The 8903-nt window shown below is 46.2% G+C and overlaps 1 pseudogene; it reads right to left on the reverse strand.

Moving 5' to 3' along the window:
- Positions 1 to 7833: 7833 nt before the first annotated feature.
- On the reverse strand, positions 7834 to 7939 carry LOC139318961 (U5 spliceosomal RNA; annotated as a pseudogene).
- Between the last annotated feature and the right edge of the window lie 964 nt (positions 7940 to 8903).

The raw sequence follows: 8903 nt of genomic DNA on the forward strand, positions 1-8903 counted from the left end.
TGGCAGCATATCATAGCAGCAACTGAACACGTTACAATACCTTGCTTAAATACTCTCACAACCAGTGATTACCTAATTACAGCATGACTCAACATTACAATGAATCAACAAGAAAACCTTTAAAGTAACATAATACATTTACAGATTAAAGTTACAGTACACATATATTGCCTGGACAACTTGTTAGGCTCAAACCATATCCTAACATCCAGTCTAGAGAAAAGAAGGATTAGGGCGGGACATGATAGCAGTCTTCCAATATCTCAGGGGCTGCCCCAAAGAAGAGGGGGGTCAAGCTATTCTCCAAAGCCCCTGAAGGCAGGACAAGAAGCAACGGATGGAAACTAATCAAGGAGAGAAGCAACCTGGAATTAAGAAGAAATTCCCTAACAGTGAGAACAATTAACCAATGGAACAGCTTGCCACCACAGATTGTGAGTGCTCCATCACTGGAGGCTTTTAAGAAGAGACTGGAGAAGGCACTTGTCTGAAATGTTATAGGAGCTGTGGTGGGGGTTCAAAAAAGCCAAGTTGCTGGCTACAATCTGACAATTCACCCCTTCTTCTTTTGGGGGGGGGGGGTATTTCACAGGTAAAGGGGGATGGGCTCTGATCACATGGCAATGGCTGCCATTTTGTCTTTTCTGACCTCCCACCCACAGATGCCTTGGAAGCGGTCTGTTCCATTGTTTGCTCCCCCTTCCGAATCTGATCACCATTAACCGCGTCCCAAGACACCATTGGTAGGTGAGGCTGGACGCAATGGGGGGGGTGAGGATTCTGGGAGTTGTAGTACGACACCACTGAAGAGCCCAATTTCAGGAGGTATATTATATTTGTTGAGAGTGTGGTAGCGCAGCAGCTTCCCCGGTACCTGGATGAAGCTGTCTATCTAGACCCGCTCCAGTCCGGCTTCCGGCCTGGGCACAGCACGGAAATGGCATTGGTCGCGTTGGTGGTTGATCTCTGGAGGGCTCGGGATAGGGGTTGCTCCTCTATCCTGGTCCTGTTAGACCTCTCAGCGGCTTTTGATACCATCGACCATGGTATCATGTTGCACCGGTTGGAGGGGTTGGGGGTGGGGGGCACCGTTTTGCGGTGGTTCTCCTCCTACCTCTCTGACCAGTCGCAATCTGTGTTGACGGGGGCAGCGGTCGACCCCGAGGAACCTTGCTTCTGGGGTGCCACAAGGGTCGGTCCTCTTGCCCCTTCTGTTCAACATTTATGTGAAGCCGTTGGGCGAGATCATCCGTGGTTTCGGGGTGGAGTACCATCAGTACGCTGACGACACCCAGCTGTACATCTCCACCCCAGGCCACCCCAACGATGCCCTTGAAGTGATGTCCCGGTGCCTGGAGGCCGTGTGGATCTGGATGGGGAGAAACAGGCTCCGACTCAACCCCTCCAAGACCGAGTGGCTGTGGCTTCCGGCGTCCCGGTATAGTCAGCTAGTACCATCACTGACAATAGGGGATGAGATCTTGCTCCCCACAGAGAGGGCCCGCAACTTGGGCGTCCTCCTGGATTCACGGCTATCTTTAGAAGATCATTTGACGGCCGTGGCCAGGGGTGCCTTTTATCAGGTTTGCCTGATAGGCCAGTTACGCCCCTTTCTAGATCGGGACTCCTTACGCACAGTCACTCAGGCACTCGTCACTTCCCGCCTGGACTACTGCAACGCTCTCTACATGGGGCTCCCCCTTGGGTGCACCCGGAGGCTCCAGCTGGTCCAGAACACGGCCGCGCAGGGGATTATGGGGGCGACGAGGCGCTCCCATGTGACACCTCTCCTGCGCGAGCTGCACTGGCTCCCGGTGGTCTTCCGGGTGCGCTTCAAGGTGTTGGTGACCACCTTTAAAGCGCTCCATGGCTATTTATTTCAACTAGCTGGGCTGGCTTGAGTTAAATTTTAAACTGATTTTAAATTGGGTTGTTTTAATTTATGGCCAAAATATTTAATTATTTTAAACTGCTTTTAAATTTTGTATGTTCTGTTTTTTACTTTGGCTGTTCACCGCCCTGAGTCCTATTGGAGAAGGGCGGTATAGAAATGGAAACAAACAAACAAATAAATAAATAAACAAACAAACAAACAAACAAATAAATAAATAAATATTTGAATAACTGGAAGTCTTCAAGAAAAAACTGGACAACCATTTGTCTGGCTTGGAATAAGGACTCCTGCCTTGGCCAGAGGGGTGGAGTAGAAGACCTCCAAGGTCCCTCCCGGCTCTATTCTGATTGATTGATTGAATCTGTCTTCCCCATTGGATTTGCTGGTCAGAAGGTCGCAAAAGCGGATCACATCACCCCGGAACACGACAACCGTCAAAAATTGGAGTCAGTTGCCACGTGTCTGAATTTTGATCCCATGGTCCTGGGGATGCTACAAAGACGGTAAGTGTTAAAAAATGAGCATAAGTCACTTTTTTCAGTGCCGTTGTAACTTCAAACAGTCCCCAAATGACCTGTTGTAAGTTGAGGACAACTTGCATCTAAGAAAGGGCCCTGCTTATCAGGAAGCAAATTATAAAGGTGCAAAATCCAGAACAGAGTTTGAATGTCTGCCCCAAAAACTTCCTTCTTCAGAAGTAAAAAAACCAAACAAACTGAGTTTGATAAATAATAATAAAGTGTGTTTATCCAGGTTTAGATGCACCAATCCTTCCTGGGTAAATTTAAAGAGAGCTTAACTCATCCACAAACACACAGAGAAACACACAAGGCGTGGAAGGCATTGTGAGTGGAGAGATGGAAAACGTAAATGGCTAGACTCAAATAATACCAAAAGTAAATCAAAATGAAGGATTAGGTTTTAAAAAGGCTATGAAAAGGATTTTTTTTTTTAAATGGCGAAAGGGAAAACTTATGTTTGTTTCCAGAAGTCTGAAAACCTTCAATAAATCATGACGATTGTTTAAATATTTTCTAAGGAACTGAATTAGCAAACTGTATTGAACAGGCTGAAGGAGCTTTGATTTATTATGGCACGCTGCCTTTTCTCTCTCTCTCTCTCTGCCTCTCTATACAAAATGGCAAAGGTTGGTACTTCCCGGTGATTAAGGATCCTAGCTGTCAGTCAACCAGACTGGTTGGGGAAGGGGCCTGCAGATACATTCGGTGGGTCTCCCACTGCACCATCTCTGACAGATCCGGCCTCAGTTTGAAGTCACAACAGAATACCAGAGATGGAAGGATCTCTTGCTTAAGCAGGAGACCATGTACCGTTCCAGATAAATGGCTGTCTAATCTCTCCAAAACCTCCAGTGATGGAGAATCCAAAAATTCTGGAGGCAAGTTGTTCCATTAGTTAATTGTCTTCACTGTTAGGAAGTTTCTCCTTAGTTCCAGGTTGCTTCTCTCTTTGATTCGTTGCTTCCTGTCCTGCCTTCTGGTGATTTGGGGAATAATTTGACCCCCCCTCCTCTTTGGGGCAGCTCCTCAAATACTGGAAGACTGCTATCATGTCCCCCCTAGTCCTTCTTTTCATTAATCAAGAAGGAAGGGCATTTCATGAGGCAGACAGTTCCAGTGACTAACAGCTCATATAGTTGGGAAGTTGTCCCATATCTAGCCCAAGTCTTCTTCCAGGTAATGGAAGAACCAGTCCTGCCCTTTGCAGCCACAAAAAATCTCCTCCTTGGTGTCAACCCTTCAGAGATTTGAAGGTTGCTGCTACATCTTCCTTAACCTTCTGGAACTGTAACTCACTTGGCCTGGATTGGACAACCATTTGTCTGAAATGGTCTAGGGCCGTGATGGCAAACCTATGGCACGCGTGCCACAGGTGGCATGCGTAGCCATATCGGTGGGCATGTGAGCTCAGCTCTGGCATGTGCGCTGATTTTTGGGCCTTCTGGGCCCACCAAGAGTAGGGAAACAGGCTGTTTCCTGCCTCCAGAGAGCCTCGGGGGTGGTGGTGGGGAAGGCCCATTTTTCTCTCTCCCCAGGCTCCAGAGCCTTTCTAGGAGTCTGGGGAGGGTGAAAACGGCCTTCCCCACCCACCCCAGAGGCCCTCCGGAGGCTGAAAACGGCCCGTTTTACCTACCTACCTCATCACTGCCGGTTTTTAAGAAGAGACTGGACAGTCCCTTGTCTGAAATGGTGTAGGGATGGACTAGAAGGCCTCCAAGGTCCCTTCCAGCTCTTGTTATTCTGTTATTCTTTTTCCTTCCTTCCTTCCTTCCTTCCTTCCTTCCTTCCGTCCGTCCTTCCTTCCTTCCTTCCTTCCTTCCTTCCCTCCCTCCCTCCCTCCCTCCCTTGTCTGCTTGCCTACCTACCTACCTCATCACTGCCAGTTTTTAAGAAGAGACTGGACAGTCCCTTGTCTGAAATGGTGTAGGGTTGGACTAGATGGCCTCCAAGGTCCCTTCCAACGCTGTTATTCTGGATGGAAGACACCTCACATCTCAGTGACTTTGATCAGATCCGTCCCTGTGATGCCTGCAACTGCACAAAGGATGTCAGGATGGATCAAACTGGGTGAAACAAAGCTTGCTCGTTGGATTTCTTTCACTATTAGAACATAGAATCTCTAGGGCCAGAAGAAACCTCAGAAGTCTTCTAGCTCAACCCCCTGCTCAAGACAGGAGCTTTATACCATCACAGTCAAAATGGCTGTCCAGTCTCTTCTTAAAAACCTCCAGTGATGGAGAACCCACAACTTCTGGAGGGAAGGAGTTCCACTGGTTAATTCTTCTCACTCTTAGGAAATTTCTCCTTGGTTCCAAGTTTGATTTCTCCTGGATAAGTTCCCATCTGTTACTTCTTCTCCTGCCCTCAGGTGCTTTGGAGAATAGGTGGATTCCCCTTCTTCTTTGTGGCAACCCCTCAAATATTGGAAGATGCTATCATGTCACCCTGGTCCTTGCCTTCATTAGGCTAAACATACACAATCGCTACAACCATTCATCATAGCATTTAGCCTCCACACCAGTGGTGGGTTTCAATTTTTTTTACTACTGGTTCTGTGAGCGTGGCTTGGTGGGCGTGGCTTGGTGGGTGTGGCAGGGGAAGGATACTGCAAAATCCCCATTTCCTCCTGATCAGCTGGGACTTGGGAGGCAGAGAATAGATGGTCAGTCAGAATTTTTACTACTGGTTCTCCGAACTACTCAACATTTCCGCTACCCGGTTCTCCAGAACTGGTCAGAACCTGATGCAACCCACCTCTGCCCCAAACAGCCCATCATCTCTGTTGCTCTTCTCTGCACTCTTTTCTAGAGTCTCAGCATCTTAATTTTTTATAGATTTTTAATTTTTTTAATGTTTCTTCTCCCCTAGGTGCTTGATATCAGGGTATTTAAACTGATACCAGGATATTTAAAAATTTACTGTCTCAGCGTGTTTCCTGCACTCTTCAGCTAACTGATTAGCAAAGAGTTCATCCATTCTTAATACTCACCTCTCGCAAAGCCATTCCTTCTCTTTTTTAATATTTACTCAAATACTTTCGCCCCTGGGATTGTTTATTTCTGTGGAAGTCTACTAATTCCTTAGCTACAATGCAAACACTTTTGTTGAGTCTGTTTCTTTTGAGCAATTTTTATCTTTTTAGTTGTATGTCCCAGTCATGGGTTCCATCCCACCAAAAGGCCAAAGCATATGAAGAACGGTTGCAGGATTTGGGTCTGGCCAGTCTAGAGAAAAGGAGGACTAGGAGGGATAGCAGTATTTCAGTATCCGAGAGGCTGCCACAGAAAAGAGGGGGTCAAATTATTCTCAAAGCAACTGAAGGCAGGACAAGAAGCAATGGATGGAGAGTAACCAAGGAGAAAAGCAACATGGAATTAAGGAGAAACTTCCTAACAGTGAGGACAATTAACCAGTGGAACTGCTTGCCACCAGAAATTGTGGGTGCTCCAACACTGAAAGCTTTCAAAAAGAGAATGCACAATCATTCATCTGAAATGGTGGAGGGTCTCCTGCCTGAGGAGGGGGTTGGACTAGATGGCCTCCAAGGTCCCTTCCACCTCTATTCTGATTGGTTGAAATTTCAATAATAGCTACAATATCATATTTGCCCTCATATACTAAGATTTCAAATTCTCCCTGTTTGTTCCCCATAATATGAACATCGGTACTCAAACATTTGAGCCCCTAATGGTTGACCTTAGTTTTGCTTCCTGTATCTCTGATTTCTACTTGTGGGCAGCCTCTTCATCACTCCCTTTGTCTTCCTCTAATTTGCTGTGTTGGGCTTCTGCTTTGAGTTTGGCCCTATATGCTCATTCCCTTCCTCCTCCAGTTTTAGTTTAAAGCCCTTTGGGTGGACTGAGCCAGATGTTTTCTAAACGCGTTCCTTTTCCATCTTGCTAGAAGTCCTTCTTCTGAGAATGCAGAGAAGAGCAACCAAGATGTTTAGGGGACTGGAGGCTAAAACATAGGAAGAACAGTTGCAGGAACTGGATATATCTAGTTTGACGAAAAAAAGGACCAGGGGTGACATGATAGCAGCCTTCCAATATTTGAGGGGCTGCCCCAAAGAAGAGGGAGTCAAGCTATTCTCCAAAGCATCAGAAGGCAGGACAAGAAGCAATGGATGGAGACTAATCAAGGAGAGAAGCAACCTGGAATTTAGGAGAAATTTCCTAACAGTGAGGACAATTAACCAGTGGAACTGCTTGCCACCAGAAATTGTGGGTGCTCCAACACTGAAAGCTTTCAAAAAGAGAATGCACAATCATTTATCTGAAATGGTAGCTTGGGCAGGAGGTTGGAGTAGATGATCTCCAAGGTCCCTTCCAACTCTATTGTTCTATTCTACTCTCTCTGTGTGTATTGTGTGTGTGTGTATTCACATAGAATAGAATAATAGAGTATGTACATCTACGTGTATTTATGTATGTATGTAAGTATATATGAATATGTATAAATGCATTACCGTTCTAGCCAGGGTTTTTTCTACGTAAATCAAGATGTTTGTATAGCCATAGTTAAGTGACATCCCAAATCATCATTTGGGATGTCACTTAACTATGGCTATACAAACATCTTGATTTACGTAGGAAAAACCCTGGCTAGAACAGTAATGCACATATAGAACTACAAAAAAAAAGAACAAAATGAATATGTATAAATGTATCTACATACCCCTACAAACCACCCCTCCCATAGGAACAAGTGAGGAACACTCGTGGGAGTATCTATATGCATTCATGAACCCCATCCACCCCCTCCCCAGGAATAGATAAACACGGTGTGTTCTCTCTCTCTCTCTCTCTCTCCCTCTCTCTCTCTCTCTCTCTCTCTCTCTCACACACACACACACACACACACACAAACACACACATACACACCTCTCAGTGACCACAGGCCCAAGCTTGACTGGGCTGGGTTTCCCAAGCATGAAAATTAGTCCCACTGGGTTAATTTTTCAGCCGACAGCAGCCCTCGTGCCCCGCTGCAGGAGGGGGGACCTAGAGAGATGGGGGGGGCTTCGCTCAAGACTTCCTCCGTGGAGCCCTTCCTGGAGGGTCATTAGCTCCGTTCATCAGAGAGAGGCAGTGGACGCGGGGCACAGGGCCTACGGAGAGAGCTAGCCAGCAATGGCCACTTGCATTAAACATTAAACATCCCAGCATTGCCCATTAAAACGACTTCGACCAGGCAGGAGGAATTCCTTGAGGTTGGATTGTGCAACATGTTAATCAGGAGGAGGAGGAGGACTGAGGGGTCCTTGGTGCTCTCTGAGCTGGGTGATTTTCTTGCAGACGTTTAATGACCCAACTAGGGAATATCATCAGTGCTAGAAGAGAGGAGGAGGAGGAGGAGGCGTGTCAAAGCTGATGCCATTCTGTGGGTTGCAATTTATAGTTATGTATTGCGTGTATTTTAACCTTCTAAGGTTAAATAATATTTGAGCTGGGCAGCCTCCCCTCCACGGAAATCTTTAGTAAAAGGCGAAAGATTTATACGATCTGAAGAGAAACCAGAGTATGAGCTGGGCAGCCTCCCATGATGCTCTGCTACAAGATGAAACCAAAGCAATTGCATACAAACCCCAAAACACGGAGTAAGATTTTTGAAATGTTTTTACGGTTTTTATAGCCTTGGAGGAAAAGGAATTGGAAAAACTGGTTTAGTAGGTGCTGAAGGTGCTGGCCTTGAAACCAGGAGACAGGGAGTTCTAGGCCCTAGGCATGAAAGCCAGCTGGGTGACTTTGGGCCAGTTCCTCTTTCTCAGCCTGGCCCACCTCACAGGGTTGTCGTTGTGGGGAAAACAGGAGGAGAAAAGAGGATTAAGCATGTTTGCCGCCTTGAGTTATTTATAAGCAATAATAAAGGTGGGATAAAAATAAAATCATAAAATGATAGATAATATAAGATGAGATGAGATGATGAGGTGGGATAAGAAGAGGAGAGAGAGAAGGGAAGGGAAGGGAAGGGAAGGGAAGGGAAGGGAAGGGAAGGGAAGGGAAGGGAAGGGAAGAGAAGAGAAGAGAAGAGAAGAGAAGAGAAGAGAAGAGAAGAGAAGAGAAGAGAAGAGAAGAGAAGAGAAAATATGAAGGGGAAGGGAAGGGAAGGGAAGAGAAGAGAAGAGAAGAGAAGAGAAGAGAAGAGAAGAGAAGAGAAGAGAAGAGAAGAGAAGAGAAGAGAAGAGAAGAGAAAATATGAAGGGAAGGGAAGGGAAGGGAAGGGAAGGGAAGGGAAGGGAAGGGAAGGGAAGGGAGGGGAAGGGAGGGGAGGGGAGGGGAGAGGAGAGGAGAGGAGAGGAGAGGAGAGGAGAGAAGAGAAGAGAAGAGAAGAGAAGAGAAGAGAAGAGAAGAGAAGAGAAGAGAAGAGAAGAGAAGAGAAGAGAAGAGAAATTCAGCACTATTATTATTTTTATTATTATCAAATTTATAAGCAGCCCATCTCATGATTGACATGACCCTGGGACACTGTAACTGTCATAAATATGA

The sequence above is a fragment of the Pituophis catenifer genome, unplaced genomic scaffold (genome assembly GCF_029215685.1).
Source record: "Pituophis catenifer annectens isolate HBS135680 unplaced genomic scaffold, rPitCat1.0.hap2 SCAF_6, whole genome shotgun sequence".
Classification (NCBI taxonomy): Eukaryota; Metazoa; Chordata; class Lepidosauria; order Squamata; family Colubridae; genus Pituophis; species Pituophis catenifer.